Source organism: Dermacentor albipictus, chromosome 2, assembly GCF_038994185.2.
Source record: "Dermacentor albipictus isolate Rhodes 1998 colony chromosome 2, USDA_Dalb.pri_finalv2, whole genome shotgun sequence".
NCBI lineage: Eukaryota > Metazoa > Arthropoda > Arachnida > Ixodida > Ixodidae > Dermacentor > Dermacentor albipictus.
The window spans coordinates 73319568-73336286 of NC_091822.1; the positions used below are offsets into that span (position 1 = coordinate 73319568).

The 16719-nt window shown below is 51.8% G+C and overlaps 1 non-coding gene across 1 annotated transcript; it reads left to right on the forward strand.

Annotated features, from left to right (window-relative positions):
* The first annotated feature begins 12830 nt into the window (after nt 1-12830).
* On the forward strand, nt 12831-12956 carry LOC139056546 (U5 spliceosomal RNA). Its single transcript, XR_011512431.1, has one exon. It is a non-coding gene; the product is annotated as a U5 spliceosomal RNA (small nuclear RNA).
* The last annotated feature ends 3763 nt before the right edge of the window (nt 12957-16719 follow it).

Consider the following 16719-nt stretch of genomic DNA (forward strand, 5'->3'; position numbering starts at 1 on the left):
ATGCGTCTCGACGAGATTGTTTCCACACTTGAGTAATGGCTGTTAACGGTTGACCCAGAGCGGGGCCTTGTAAGCAAGCAGAGTAACGACGCCGTCGGCACCCAGGGCTGCCGCACAGTTCGGGGAGCGGAGAAGACCATCAGCGCCACATTAGCGGTCGCGCATCACAGTAAAAAAAAGGGAGCTTCGGACCCCCGTCGCATTGTGCTCCCTGGGAATCCCCACAGGCGTTTCCCTTGCGCGCGGCCGGCTGGCGGGGGTAAACTTCCCAGCTGGGATCTCCCCGACTGGGCGTCAAACGCCGTAACGGGCGGGCGCGTCTGACTTCCGCGGTGCTCTCATCGGCACCCTTGAAGAATGCTTGGTTCGGGTCTGGCCGCGGGCAACGGAGATAGCGCGGCCTCAAGCAGGCGCGCCAGCCTCATGGCCTTTTATGGATTTGCACCGCGCGCTGTCCGGTGTAGGGATTCTTTGAGCCGCAAAAGAGCCTGCGCTTTTGTCTCGGTTCCGAAGCGCCGTGGGAACGTCTTCTTCGGCTTACAGCCCGGACACGAGGCCGACCTCGGCGGGTGGGCAATTAGCCCGGGCTCCTCTGTGACGGTTTGGCTTGCAAACAATTGCTTGTTTATGGCGCCGCATGGCCTGCGGGTTCTTGGAATCCGATCGCGTCGCGCACATGTTCGAGCACTGGAAAACATGGTCCCGACGATCCCAGGCTTTTAGGTTTTGTGAATGTATTTTGTTGGGCAGTGCTTGTTGCGCCGGCTGTGCTCGAGAGCCGTTGCTCGGAACTTGCGATGTGTACAGCTGGCATGACCCTCACCCCTTTGTTGTTGTATATTGTGTATTTCGGGTGAGGATTCTGCACTGTGAACTGTACTAAAAAAAGATGTTCTTTGACTTTTGGTTGTTCGACTGGCCAATCCCGCACGCAAGTTCTGCTGAACGCAGTGATTGGTGAATGGATTGTCCAGTTGAGACGCAACCCGGCGGCAATTCGCCAGCAAAGATTGTGGGCGGAGCGTTGCGTCTACAAAATGCGGCCGCGGCGCTCCGAAGAGAGTTCTGGACCTGGCTTCGGTGCTAAGCACCATCGGCTCTGCCGAAATAGGGTCGCCCTATGTGGTCCAAACCAGTGTAGCTATTTGTAACCGATGTACTGTTGAAACTATGCAATCTTGTAACCGAACTTTGTAATTTTATCTGTAAATACAAGTTGTTGTTCGTTCGTTACTGCAGCGGCTTTGTCCTTTCGAACCTAAGTCACCCATTGAGCCACCTGTGCAGACCGTCTCTGACGGTGCGTCTCGGACGCCGACGGTGGGGGTGAATTTCTACGAACCAATCGATCGATCGTTTTGGCATCGAATTCTTACTGGCGCAGTCGACAGGATAGGTTCGGAAGACCAGCTAAACGCTATCAAGACAGCGGTACATCTGCCAGAGGCATCCCAAGAGCTAGCAGCACCTCCGGTGTCTGCAATTGGCTCAAGCCTTGGAGGAGGTAGCCCAACAGCGAGACATCGCTAGGCGACGCACCTCAGCGAGTAAGACGTCGAGGCGCCGACTGAACCACAGCAAGGAAGCAGCCCGAGCGAGAGCGGCGCAGGAAAACCTCGACCCTCGTCCACCAGTGATCCTCGTCTGAAACGTGAGTTTCCTTTCCTCTTACTGTTCAGTCACTGCGGGGCTTCGAAGCTAATCATGATGCAGAACCACAGGGACGATGAGGATGGTCAGAGGGAGAGGGGTAGCAGTGATGGTGAAAGCGAGCCCTTTCTGTCTGAGCGGGAGATGGAGTTTAGACTAAAGATGGCTCAGGAACGTCGCCAGAGCCTTGCCCTTGAACTGGAGCTCGCCAGGGCACGTACAGCATCACCGTCGAGTGGTCGGGATGGCAGTGGCCGAGCGCTTAAGAATTACAGGAACACGGAATGGCGTAAATATTCAAAATTATTAGTTGGTGCTTTCCCCAAATTTCCCACAGACGCTGAGGTCCCCATTTGGTTCGAATCTGTAGAGCACACCTTGGAGGCCTACGAGGTGCCGCGAAGCTGTTGGGGTCAGATAGTTTTTCCGCTCCTAGCGGAGCGCATTGAGTACCTGTCAACACGTCTGACTCCCGCACAGCACCGTGATTATGAAGCTTTAAAGGAAGTCGTCCTTGATGAGCTGCAGTTGTCTCCCCTTGAATATCAAAAACGTTTTTTTGGGGTACGGAAGCGGAAGACCGAGACGTGGAAGAGTTTCACGACTCGTCTTGCCAGCTACCTAAATTTTTATGTGGCATCAAGAGACGTGTCAAATTTTGCGGAGCTGCTAGAACTCTTGGTGGCTGACCAGCTGAAAACAGTGTTGTCGGAAGAGGCGCTCAGGTACGTCAGGCTACGAGAGGGTGCAGGGTGGTACAAGGCCTCGGAAATTGCTAGACTTTTGCAAACTTTTGAGGACGCTCACGGCCGTGTAGACGTACCTAAGGGGCAACCTCGGGACACCAGCACTAAGGGCCCGGAAACTACAACTGGGAACCGCAGCAGCAGCGGTTTGGTTTCGCACCAAGGGCAGAGGACAAAACCGAAATCACCGTATCCACCCGCGGGACAGCAGAGGCCAACAGTTTGCTTTGAGTGCGGGTCAGCCGGGCACATTAGGCCAAATTGTCCCCGCATCCGCGAAAGGCTGGCGCACACGGCCGCCCAGCAGGAACAACCTGAGAGGCTCACCGCGCGGGTCGCGCTAGAGAACCCAGCTGTGGGTGACCGCTTGTTGTGTGTAGCTCTCAATTGTAAGGGCCGAAAAATGAAGGCAATAGTGGATACGGGTGCCGAGATAACTGTAGTTCGCGAAAGTGCCGTACCACCGGAATTAGCACAGTCGCATGGCAGGGTAAATCTCCGCGCAGCTTTTGGCGAACGAGTTGAAGCGAAACTCGTGGCGCTACCACTGACACTAAAACAGGGCCAACCCGTGTTTTCCAAAGTGGAGGAGGCGACGCCAGTATTGTGCGCACTCACGGATAGGCTGAGCGTGAGCGCGGATTGCCTGCTCTCAGCAGACGATTGGAGCGCACTCCAGAAGAGTCGGGACGAGGCTTGCGAGCCGCCCCCCAACAAGCTCCCGCCGAGCAGCAGCGCAGATCTGTTTACAGCCGTAGGACTAGATGGTGAACGGGTTAATCCCGAACAGCCGATTATCGGTGCGAGCAGGGGCGATGCGCTGCATCCGAACGAGGAAAGGGGAGAGGAAGAATCCCCCGGTAGCTCCGATAAAGTAAGGGGTGATGCCGGGATGTTAGCGGAGGAACAAAAAAGTGACGCGACGGTCAGCAGGGTTCTCGGCAGTAGGGCCCTCCTGTCCGCAGAGAGTATGCCACATTTCGAACCACCGGAGCGAGCGTTAGTGAACGAGGTGTTCGGGACACATGCCGCCTTGTTTGCCACCGAAACGGGGATAGCGCGAGTGAGCGAGCACCGCATAGAACTGATGGAAGGAGCCGCGCCAAAGCATTGCCGCCCCAACCGCATTCCGTCGTCTCCTGAGGCCAGCGAGGCATTCGAAGGTCTCGAGAGTGCTCTGTGCAGTGCCGTCGAGCTAGCGACTCCAGACTCAAGCAAGCCGTTTTGGCTACTCGCTGATTCCTCTCCAATTGCTTGGGGTGCATGTCTAGCTCAGATGACCGACAATGGCAAAGAGTGCCACATTGCTTTTGCCAGCCACCGCTTCACGCCCACGCAGATGCTGTGGTCAACGATGGAACGCAAGGCGTTTGGCGTCATCTCGGCTATCAAAAAGTTCGACATGTGGGCCTTGGGCATGAAAATATTGGTATCCGATCATAATCCTGTGACGTACATCACTCAGTCCGCGCCTCGGAAAGCAAAATCGACACGCTGGGCTTTAGCGATGCAGCGCTATGATATAGTGGTGCGACACAGAAGGGGAATCATACATACTAACGCCGACGCACTTTCGCGTCTGACGAACCATTGCTGGGAAAAGGATGTAAAAGATAGGTAACCCGCAGTGACGGAAAGTGGAGGCGAGGGAACAAGTGTGATGTGATGTGATATGACTGCGTTAACCACACAGACGACCTTGGACGATGAACTCATGCTTCCGCATTTCTGTGTGTACCTTGTTCTTTTAGTGTGTTTGTTTTGCGAGTGTCGTTGTCTAAGCTCAATGATGTATGTTTGTATGTTTTCCCCCCAAACTAGAGGCTGACAGTGTCCTCCCGGCTCATATTTGTACGATACTGCATATTATAGTTTCATGACGCGAGCCCTGTTGCATCAGGGAAGCCTTACTATTTGTTTCGTTCGTGTATTTGCTTCGTGTGTGTTTAGGTTGTACCTATTTTACGGTGAAACTTATTCATGTGTTCACTTTCTACGGAATGCGCCGCGTAGAGTGCTCATCATATGGCGCTGGCATTTATTTGGGTTGTTTCAGTAAACGAGCCAGCTTACTTGGGCGAACCAGCGAGCCAGCTTACTGTCATGAGCGAGGCGCGGCTCACGCATTTCCTATGTGTGCGAACTCGGACCATCGTTAAAACGCGCTGCCTAAGATTGGCTGGTAACTTTTAATTGTCATGTCCAGATGCGGCGTATGTACAAGTTTACACGCAGCATGCTTTTGTTTTGGTTTGTTTTGGTTTCTGCTTCGACAACACTGTAAGCGAGTTGTTGTCTCGTCTTGGGTGGGGGGTGTAAGCCCCGCTACGGGCGGCTGCAAAACAAACCCATACGGACGGCGCGGGCCATCTGGGCAGGGGACATGCGTCTCGACGAGATTGTTTCCACACTTGAGTAATGGCTGTTAACGGTTGACCCAGAGCGGGGCCTTGTAAGCAAGCAGAGTAACGACGCCGTCGGCACCCAGGGCTGCCGCACAGTTCGGGGAGCGGAGAAGACCATCAGCGCCACATTAGCGGTCGCGCATCACAGTAAAAAAAAGGGAGCTTCGGACCCCCGTCGCATTGTGCTCCCTGGGAATCCCCACAGGCGTTTCCCTTGCGCGCGGCCGGCTGGCGGGGGTAAACTTCCCAGCTGGGATCTCCCCGACTGGGCGTCAAACGCCGTAACGGGCGGGCGCGTCTGACTTCCGCGGTGCTCTCATCGGCACCCTTGAAGAATGCTTGGTTCGGGTCTGGCCGCGGGCAACGGAGATAGCGCGGCCTCAAGCAGGCGCGCCAGCCTCATGGCCTTTTATGGATTTGCACCGCGCGCTGTCCGGTGTAGGGATTCTTTGAGCCGCAAAAGAGCCTGCGCTTTTGTCTCGGTTCCGAAGCGCCGTGGGAACGTCTTCTTCGGCTTACAGCCCGGACACGAGGCCGACCTCGGCGGGTGGGCAATTAGCCCGGGCTCCTCTGTGACGGTTTGGCTTGCAAACAATTGCTTGTTTATGGCGCCGCATGGCCTGCGGGTTCTTGGAATCCGATCGCGTCGCGCACATGTTCGAGCACTGGAAAACATGGTCCCGACGATCCCAGGCTTTTAGGTTTTGTGAATGTATTTTGTTGGGCAGTGCTTGTTGCGCCGGCTGTGCTCGAGAGCCGTTGCTCGGAACTTGCGATGTGTACAGCTGGCATGACCCTCACCCCTTTGTTGTTGTATATTGTGTATTTCGGGTGAGGATTCTGCACTGTGAACTGTACTAAAAAAAGATGTTCTTTGACTTTTGGTTGTTCGACTGGCCAATCCCGCACGCAAGTTCTGCTGAACGCAGTGATTGGTGAATGGATTGTCCAGTTGAGACGCAACCCGGCGGCAATTCGCCAGCAAAGATTGTGGGCGGAGCGTTGCGTCTACAAAATGCGGCCGCGGCGCTCCGAAGAGAGTTCTGGACCTGGCTTCGGTGCTAAGCACCATCGGCTCTGCCGAAATAGGGTCGCCCTATGTGGTCCAAACCAGTGTAGCTATTTGTAACCGATGTACTGTTGAAACTATGCAATCTTGTAACCGAACTTTGTAATTTTATCTGTAAATACAAGTTGTTGTTCGTTCGTTACTGCAGCGGCTTTGTCCTTTCGAACCTAAGTCACCCATTGAGCCACCTGTGCAGACCGTCTCTGACGGTGCGTCTCGGACGCCGACGGTGGGGGTGAATTTCTACGAACCAATCGATCGATCGTTTTGGCATCGAATTCTTACTGGCGCAGTCGACAGGATAGGTTCGGAAGACCAGCTAAACGCTATCAAGACAGCGGTACATCTGCCAGAGGCATCCCAAGAGCTAGCAGCACCTCCGGTGTCTGCAATTGGCTCAAGCCTTGGAGGAGGTAGCCCAACAGCGAGACATCGCTAGGCGACGCACCTCAGCGAGTAAGACGTCGAGGCGCCGACTGAACCACAGCAAGGAAGCAGCCCGAGCGAGAGCGGCGCAGGAAAACCTCGACCCTCGTCCACCAGTGATCCTCGTCTGAAACGTGAGTTTCCTTTCCTCTTACTGTTCAGTCACTGCGGGGCTTCGAAGCTAATCATGATGCAGAACCACAGGGACGATGAGGATGGTCAGAGGGAGAGGGGTAGCAGTGATGGTGAAAGCGAGCCCTTTCTGTCTGAGCGGGAGATGGAGTTTAGACTAAAGATGGCTCAGGAACGTCGCCAGAGCCTTGCCCTTGAACTGGAGCTCGCCAGGGCACGTACAGCATCACCGTCGAGTGGTCGGGATGGCAGTGGCCGAGCGCTTAAGAATTACAGGAACACGGAATGGCGTAAATATTCAAAATTATTAGTTGGTGCTTTCCCCAAATTTCCCACAGACGCTGAGGTCCCCATTTGGTTCGAATCTGTAGAGCACACCTTGGAGGCCTACGAGGTGCCGCGAAGCTGTTGGGGTCAGATAGTTTTTCCGCTCCTAGCGGAGCGCATTGAGTACCTGTCAACACGTCTGACTCCCGCACAGCACCGTGATTATGAAGCTTTAAAGGAAGTCGTCCTTGATGAGCTGCAGTTGTCTCCCCTTGAATATCAAAAACGTTTTTTTGGGGTACGGAAGCGGAAGACCGAGACGTGGAAGAGTTTCACGACTCGTCTTGCCAGCTACCTAAATTTTTATGTGGCATCAAGAGACGTGTCAAATTTTGCGGAGCTGCTAGAACTCTTGGTGGCTGACCAGCTGAAAACAGTGTTGTCGGAAGAGGCGCTCAGGTACGTCAGGCTACGAGAGGGTGCAGGGTGGTACAAGGCCTCGGAAATTGCTAGACTTTTGCAAACTTTTGAGGACACTCACGGCCGTGTAGACGTACCTAAGGGGCAACCTCGGGACACCAGCACTAAGGGCCCGGAAACTACAACTGGGAACCGCAGCAGCAGCGGTTTGGTTTCGCACCAAGGGCAGAGGACAAAACCGAAATCACCGTATCCACCCGCGGGACAGCAGAGGCCAACAGTTTGCTTTGAGTGCGGGTCAGCCGGGCACATTAGGCCAAATTGTCCCCGCATCCGCGAAAGGCTGGCGCACACGGCCGCCCAGCAGGAACAACCTGAGAGGCTCACCGCGCGGGTCGCGCTAGAGAACCCAGCTGTGGGTGACCGCTTGTTGTGTGTAGCTCTCAATTGTAAGGGCCGAAAAATGAAGGCAATAGTGGATACGGGTGCCGAGATAACTGTAGTTCGCGAAAGTGCCGTACCACCGGAATTAGCACAGTCGCATGGCAGGGTAAATCTCCGCGCAGCTTTTGGCGAACGAGTTGAAGCGAAACTCGTGGCGCTACCACTGACACTAAAACAGGGCCAACCCGTGTTTTCCAAAGTGGAGGAGGCGACGCCAGTATTGTGCGCACTCACGGATAGGCTGAGCGTGAGCGCGGATTGCCTGCTCTCAGCAGACGATTGGAGCGCACTCCAGAAGAGTCGGGACGAGGCTTGCGAGCCGCCCCCCAACAAGCTCCCGCCGAGCAGCAGCGCAGATCTGTTTACAGCCGTAGGACTAGATGGTGAACGGGTTAATCCCGAACAGCCGATTATCGGTGCGAGCAGGGGCGATGCGCTGCATCCGAACGAGGAAAGGGGAGAGGAAGAATCCCCCGGTAGCTCCGATAAAGTAAGGGGTGATGCCGGGATGTTAGCGGAGGAACAAAAAAGTGACGCGACGGTCAGCAGGGTTCTCGGCAGTAGGGCCCTCCTGTCCGCAGAGAGTATGTCACATTTCGAACCACCGGAGCGAGCGTTAGTGAACGAGGTGTTCGGGACACATGCCGCCTTGTTTGCCACCGAAACGGGGATAGCGCGAGTGAGCGAGCACCGCATAGAACTGATGGAAGGAGCCGCGCCAAAGCATTGCCGCCCCAACCGCATTCCGTCGTCTCCTGAGGCCAGCGAGGCATTCGAAGGTCTCGAGAGTGCTCTGTGCAGTGCCGTCGAGCTAGCGACTCCAGACTCAAGCAAGCCGTTTTGGCTACTCGCTGATTCCTCTCCAATTGCTTGGGGTGCATGTCTAGCTCAGATGACCGACAATGGCAAAGAGTGCCACATTGCTTTTGCCAGCCACCGCTTCACGCCCACGCAGATGCTGTGGTCAACGATGGAACGCAAGGCGTTTGGCGTCATCTCGGCTATCAAAAAGTTCGACATGTAGGCCTTGGGCATGAAAATATTGGTATCCGATCATAATCCTGTGACGTACATCACTCAGTCCGCGCCTCGGAAAGCAAAATCGACACGCTGGGCTTTAGCGATGCAGCGCTATGATATAGTGGTGCGACACAGAAGGGGAATCATACATACTAACGCCGACGCACTTTCGCGTCTGACGAACCATTGCTGGGAAAAGGATGTAAAAGATAGGTAACCCGCAGTGACGGAAAGTGGAGGCGAGGGAACAAGTGTGATGTGATGTGATATGACTGCGTTAACCACACAGACGACCTTGGACGATGAACTCATGCTTCCGCATTTCTGTGTGTACCTTGTTCTTTTAGTGTGTTTGTTTTGCGAGTGTCGTTGTCTAAGCTCAATGATGTATGTTTGTATGTTTTCCCCCCAAACTAGAGGCTGACAGTGTCCTCCCGGCTCATATTTGTACGATACTGCATATTATAGTTTCATGACGCGAGCCCTGTTGCATCAGGGAAGCCTTACTATTTGTTTCGTTCGTGTATTTGCTTCGTGTGTGTTTAGGTTGTACCTATTTTACGGTGAAACTTATTCATGTGTTCACTTTCTACGGAATGCGCCGCGTAGAGTGCTCATCATATGGCGCTGGCATTTATTTGGGTTGTTTCAGTAAACGAGCCAGCTTACTTGGGCGAACCAGCGAGCCAGCTTACTGTCATGAGCGAGGCGCGGCTCACGCATTTCCTATGTGTGCGAACTCGGACCATCGTTAAAACGCGCTGCCTAAGATTGGCTGGTAACTTTTAATTGTCATGTCCAGATGCGGCGTATGTACAAGTTTACACGCAGCATGCTTTTGTTTTGGTTTGTTTTGGTTTCTGCTTCGACAACACTGTAAGCGAGTTGTTGTCTCGTCTTGGGTGGGGGGTGTAAGCCCCGCTACGGGCGGCTGCAAAACAAACCCATACGGACGGCGCGGGCCATCTGGGCAGGGGACATGCGTCTCGACGAGATTGTTTCCACACTTGAGTAATGGCTGTTAACGGTTGACCCAGAGCGGGGCCTTGTAAGCAAGCAGAGTAACGACGCCGTCGGCACCCAGGGCTGCCGCACAGTTCGGGGAGCGGAGAAGACCATCAGCGCCACATTAGCGGTCGCGCATCACAGTAAAAAAAAGGGAGCTTCGGACCCCCGTCGCATTGTGCTCCCTGGGAATCCCCACAGGCGTTTCCCTTGCGCGCGGCCGGCTGGCGGGGGTAAACTTCCCAGCTGGGATCTCCCCGACTGGGCGTCAAACGCCGTAACGGGCGGGCGCGTCTGACTTCCGCGGTGCTCTCATCGGCACCCTTGAAGAATGCTTGGTTCGGGTCTGGCCGCGGGCAACGGAGATAGCGCGGCCTCAAGCAGGCGCGCCAGCCTCATGGCCTTTTATGGATTTGCACCGCGCGCTGTCCGGTGTAGGGATTCTTTGAGCCGCAAAAGAGCCTGCGCTTTTGTCTCGGTTCCGAAGCGCCGTGGGAACGTCTTCTTCGGCTTACAGCCCGGACACGAGGCCGACCTCGGCGGGTGGGCAATTAGCCCGGGCTCCTCTGTGACGGTTTGGCTTGCAAACAATTGCTTGTTTATGGCGCCGCATGGCCTGCGGGTTCTTGGAATCCGATCGCGTCGCGCACATGTTCGAGCACTGGAAAACATGGTCCCGACGATCCCAGGCTTTTAGGTTTTGTGAATGTATTTTGTTGGGCAGTGCTTGTTGCGCCGGCTGTGCTCGAGAGCCGTTGCTCGGAACTTGCGATGTGTACAGCTGGCATGACCCTCACCCCTTTGTTGTTGTATATTGTGTATTTCGGGTGAGGATTCTGCACTGTGAACTGTACTAAAAAAAGATGTTCTTTGACTTTTGGTTGTTCGACTGGCCAATCCCGCACGCAAGTTCTGCTGAACGCAGTGATTGGTGAATGGATTGTCCAGTTGAGACGCAACCCGGCGGCAATTCGCCAGCAAAGATTGTGGGCGGAGCGTTGCGTCTACAAAATGCGGCCGCGGCGCTCCGAAGAGAGTTCTGGACCTGGCTTCGGTGCTAAGCACCATCGGCTCTGCCGAAATAGGGTCGCCCTATGTGGTCCAAACCAGTGTAGCTATTTGTAACCGATGTACTGTTGAAACTATGCAATCTTGTAACCGAACTTTGTAATTTTATCTGTAAATACAAGTTGTTGTTCGTTCGTTACTGCAGCGGCTTTGTCCTTTCGAACCTAAGTCACCCATTGAGCCACCTGTGCAGACCGTCTCTGACGGTGCGTCTCGGACGCCGACGGTGGGGGTGAATTTCTACGAACCAATCGATCGATCGTTTTGGCATCGAATTCTTACTAATACAGTTTTTGTAAAGACACTTTGTAAGCGTATACAAAATTTTTAAAAGAAATATAACATCATCTGTCCTAATCAGCATGGCTTCTGGCGCCAAAGATCAACGTCTTTCGCAGTTGTTGTTCTTACACAACTCATAAATACTGCACTGCATAATAACAAACTAGCCTTAGTAGTTTACTTAGATGTATCCAAAGCTTTCGATGCGGTAGATCAGACAATACTGTGCAACAGAAATTGGAAAATTAGTGTCTGAAATGAAATATTTATAATCCAATTAAATGTTATTTTTCAAATAGGAAACAATATGTTGCTGTAAACAATCTAACCTCTCTACTACAAAACACTATTTTCTGGCTTCTGCAAGGTTCCTTGTTGGGCCTCTGTTTTCTTTATAATAACGATCTTCCGTCAGGTCTGAAGGATTCTGAACCTATTATGCATGCCGATGACATAGCATTACTTTCCACAGGCGATAATTTAGAGGAACTGAAATGTACATTTAATGAAGAACTTAGCCAAGTATCACAATGGTACATAAGTAATCAGCTGACTCTTTATAACCAGAAAATAAAGTACGCCGTGTTTCACTCGCGAATAATATAAATTATCACCACGTTGCATCAATTATTAACAACAAGAATGCGCTCAGCGTGACGCAATGCAAGTTATATCTTGGTGCTGTGTTTGAGTCTCATATGCACTGGAAGGAACAAATTATTACTGTCTGCTCCAAATGAAGTCATGGCTGTCATGTATTACTAAAAGCTGTAGAGTGCTTTGGTCTTTCGATTTCACGCGTTCTGTATTTCTCATTTGCGCTCAGCGATTTGTGCTATTGCCTACAAACGAGGGGCAAGACATACAAAACATATTGAGACCATGTTTGTCGCCTTCAATAACGTGCTATTCGTATGATAAATTATTCAAGAAATTCTCACCCATGTATGTCCTTTCTGAACAGCTACGGATGTTATCCGTATCAATTTCACATAAATTGAAGATAGCTGAAGTAGTAAATGGATTAATAAGGTCCAATAACGAGCTGCTGCTTACTATTTTCAGATTATCAATGAAACAAACAGGAGCAGCTACAAACAGCCTATTTACCTTCCCGCCTTCTCATTATACATACAGCCATAGACCTGTACAATATAAAGGAGCCAATGTGTGTAATGAAGTTCCAAACGAAGTAATGCAAAGGAATGATATTTTAGCATCGTTAAAACATCTTTTCGTCTTTACTGTGGCACTACTGGAATGAAGAAGCGTGTAAATAAGTTTACAAAAAAAGAAACAGCTTGTTTTTATTTTTGATGCCCTGTCGGTGCTTTGGTCGTTCTTTGGACTTTGGACTCTGCTTCGGTCGAATATACCACAAAGTTATATACTGAAGCTTGCCAATTTTCTTGCGTGTCACTGAAGTGTGTTGTGATTGAGCCCATTCAACAAAAAGTCTGCCAGTATTATAGTACTTGTTTAGAGTGTGGGCCCATCACTAGCCTTGAAGGCTATGGGTGGGACCAACTGCGTGTGTACTGGATTTTAGAACTAATAATAAAAAGTATCCGGTAAAAAAACAGGCCAGCGCATGCGTTTAAATCTTCGATGTTCAACACCAGATGGCGACAGCAGCGCATAAAAATGGCAGTCGTGCAGTGCAAGCAATCCGGGCTATTTTTAACACTGTTATTAGCTTTTAAACGTGAATACGGAAACATTTAAAATTTCTCTATTAACAAGTACATGTCGAAAAGACCAGGCAGGTATACACTTGCTAAAGAATAACATGAGTTGAGGTTTCAGCATGCAAATTTGAGAATAGCTTGAAGGTTCGCTTGGCCAAGTAAGTGACACCATTTAGCAGACCAGTCTCGCACAGCATAGGTAATTTCATCGCTCAGGTCTCTCCTCAAATCCACGTATAAATCTTTCGCCTTTTACTAAAGATTACCGTGGGGAGGGACACTCCAATGAGCCTATAGGCAAATTTTTGAGAGGCCTTGCCCGTTTGGGCAGGGCCTACCATTCCAATCAAAAGAAAGATTTACGTTGTTGATTGGCGCGATATCGATGAGCAAGCGTATCTGGTGTTGCCGCAGTGGCAGTCCGAGCGCAGTTACCGCTCCTGTGCATCATCGCGCAATAATAGCGTTACTGTCAGAAAAGTCTAACCTGCGCCTGCGCGCGCCGTTGTCGGCGTACGGATCCGTAACAGCGTGGCGTATAGGCGTAAGCTGTTCGAAAGAGCATTAATACGTTCGGAGAAAGCTTTTTAAACAGAAGCAACTCGCGCCCCGATACCTCAACTACTAACTAGATCCCATCCTGTGCCATATTACTTAAGCTGCGCAGGCTGGTCCTTGCGGCGAGTTGATTGCAGACCATTAATCCATTATTGTTCCTATTGAGAAACACTACATTCGGTACATAGTAAAACACTGAGTAAGATAGACTAGGTCCTGCTGCGTGAAATATTAGAACGAACAGATTTCATTACGGCATATGATAAACACGTTGATACCGAGTACATGAAATTTCTAGATACACTTAAAAATGCCGTTAAACGGCGGTCTGTGACGACCCATAAAAATACATCTACCCAAAGTGTCCTTGGATGAACACTGAAATATTAACATTGTAAAAACATAAATGGTACCACAAATGGTAACAGTTCACATCAAACGAATCTTACCTAACTCAATTTAAACGCTATCTAAAGCTATCTATGTTCTCTATGAGGAAAAGGAAAAAAACATGTTATTCATCTCTCGTGAAGCAGGCGCATGTAAATACAAAAAAAACATTGGGACACGGTAAATTACGCAATCGGCTTAGGATCGAACATCTCTACTTTCCCTGAAACTGTTGACGAAGGTACAGTTGAATCATTTGGTACCTATTTTGCCTCCGTAGAGCCTAAGGTAGCTGCACAAGTACATGCTGATGTTCCTTCAGTGAAAATGGCAGAGCGTGACAACAACACTTTTGCATTGCCTCACATAGAAATTGAAGAATTAGTTACAACAGTAAACAACCCTTCAGTCTCTAAGGCGGCAGAACCTGATTGATGCATTACCTGTTAGGCTGATAAAAAACAACTTTGATATGCTGGGAATCTATCTACTGCATATCTTAAACCATACGTTGGAAAATGGAGTGTATCCTGATCAACTGCAGGTCAAGAAGGTCATATCCATCTTTAATAGCGGTGAGCGATCCGACATAGAAAAGTACAGGCCTATATCGCTGCTAAATGCAATCAATACTGTAAGCCCCGCTACGGGCGGCTGCAAAACAAACCCATACGGACGGCGCGGGCCATCTGGGCAGGGGACATGCGTCTCGACGAGATTGTTTCCACACTTGAGTAATGGCTGTTAACGGTTGACCCAGAGCGGGGCCTTGTAAGCAAGCAGAGTAACGACGCCGTCGGCACCCAGGGCTGCCGCACAGTTCGGGGAGCGGAGAAGACCATCAGCGCCACATTAGCGGTCGCGCATCACAGTAAAAAAAAGGGAGCTTCGGACCCCCGTCGCATTGTGCTCCCTGGGAATCCCCACAGGCGTTTCCCTTGCGCGCGGCCGGCTGGCGGGGGTAAACTTCCCAGCTGGGATCTCCCCGACTGGGCGTCAAACGCCGTAACGGGCGGGCGCGTCTGACTTCCGCGGTGCTCTCATCGGCACCCTTGAAGAATGCTTGGTTCGGGTCTGGCCGCGGGCAACGGAGATAGCGCGGCCTCAAGCAGGCGCGCCAGCCTCATGGCCTTTTATGGATTTGCACCGCGCGCTGTCCGGTGTAGGGATTCTTTGAGCCGCAAAAGAGCCTGCGCTTTTGTCTCGGTTCCGAAGCGCCGTGGGAACGTCTTCTTCGGCTTACAGCCCGGACACGAGGCCGACCTCGGCGGGTGGGCAATTAGCCCGGGCTCCTCTGTGACGGTTTGGCTTGCAAACAATTGCTTGTTTATGGCGCCGCATGGCCTGCGGGTTCTTGGAATCCGATCGCGTCGCGCACATGTTCGAGCACTGGAAAACATGGTCCCGACGATCCCAGGCTTTTAGGTTTTGTGAATGTATTTTGTTGGGCAGTGCTTGTTGCGCCGGCTGTGCTCGAGAGCCGTTGCTCGGAACTTGCGATGTGTACAGCTGGCATGACCCTCACCCCTTTGTTGTTGTATATTGTGTATTTCGGGTGAGGATTCTGCACTGTGAACTGTACTAAAAAAAGATGTTCTTTGACTTTTGGTTGTTCGACTGGCCAATCCCGCACGCAAGTTCTGCTGAACGCAGTGATTGGTGAATGGATTGTCCAGTTGAGACGCAACCCGGCGGCAATTCGCCAGCAAAGATTGTGGGCGGAGCGTTGCGTCTACAAAATGCGGCCGCGGCGCTCCGAAGAGAGTTCTGGACCTGGCTTCGGTGCTAAGCACCATCGGCTCTGCCGAAATAGGGTCGCCCTATGTGGTCCAAACCAGTGTAGCTATTTGTAACCGATGTACTGTTGAAACTATGCAATCTTGTAACCGAACTTTGTAATTTTATCTGTAAATACAAGTTGTTGTTCGTTCGTTACTGCAGCGGCTTTGTCCTTTCGAACCTAAGTCACCCACTGAGCCACCTGTGCAGACCGTCTCTGACGGTGCGTCTCGGACGCCGACGGTGGGGGTGAATTTCTACGAACCAATCGATCGATCGTTTTGGCATCGAATTCTTACTGGCGCAGTCGACAGGATAGGTTCGGAAGACCAGCTAAACGCTATCAAGACAGCGGTACATCTGCCAGAGGCATCCCAAGAGCTAGCAGCACCTCCGGTGTCTGCAATTGGCTCAAGCCTTGGAGGAGGTAGCCCAACAGCGAGACATCGCTAGGCGACGCACCTCAGCGAGTAAGACGTCGAGGCGCCGACTGAACCACAGCAAGGAAGCAGCCCGAGCGAGAGCGGCGCAGGAAAACCTCGACCCTCGTCCACCAGTGATCCTCGTCTGAAACGTGAGTTTCCTTTCCTCTTACTGTTCAGTCACTGCGGGGCTTCGAAGCTAATCATGATGCAGAACCACAGGGACGATGAGGATGGTCAGAGGGAGAGGGGTAGCAGTGATGGTGAAAGCGAGCCCTTTCTGTCTGAGCGGGAGATGGAGTTTAGACTAAAGATGGCTCAGGAACGTCGCCAGAGCCTTGCCCTTGAACTGGAGCTCGCCAGGGCACGTACAGCATCACCGTCGAGTGGTCGGGATGGCAGTGGCCGAGCGCTTGAGAATTACAGGAACACGGAATGGCGTAAATATTCAAAATTATTAGTTGGTGCTTTCCCCAAATTTCCCACAGACGCTGAGGTCCCCATTTGGTTCGAATCTGTAGAGCACACCTTGGAGGCCTACGAGGTGCCGCGAAGCTGTTGGGGTCAGATAGTTTTTCCGCTCCTAGCGGAGCGCATTGAGTACCTGTCAACACGTCTGACTCCCGCACAGCACCGTGATTATGAAGCTTTAAAGGAAGTCGTCCTTGATGAGCTGCAGTTGTCTCCCCTTGAATATCAAAAACGTTTTTTTGGGGTACGGAAGCGGAAGACCGAGACGTGGAAGAGTTTCACGACTCGTCTTGCCAGCTACCTAAATTTTTATGTGGCATCAAGAGACGTGTCAAATTTTGCGGAGCTGCTAGAACTCTTGGTGGCTGACCAGCTGAAAACAGTGTTGTCGGAAGAGGCGCTCAGGTACGTCAGGCTACGAGAGGGTGCAGGGTGGTACAAGGCCTCGGAAATTGCTAGACTTTTGCAAACTTTTGA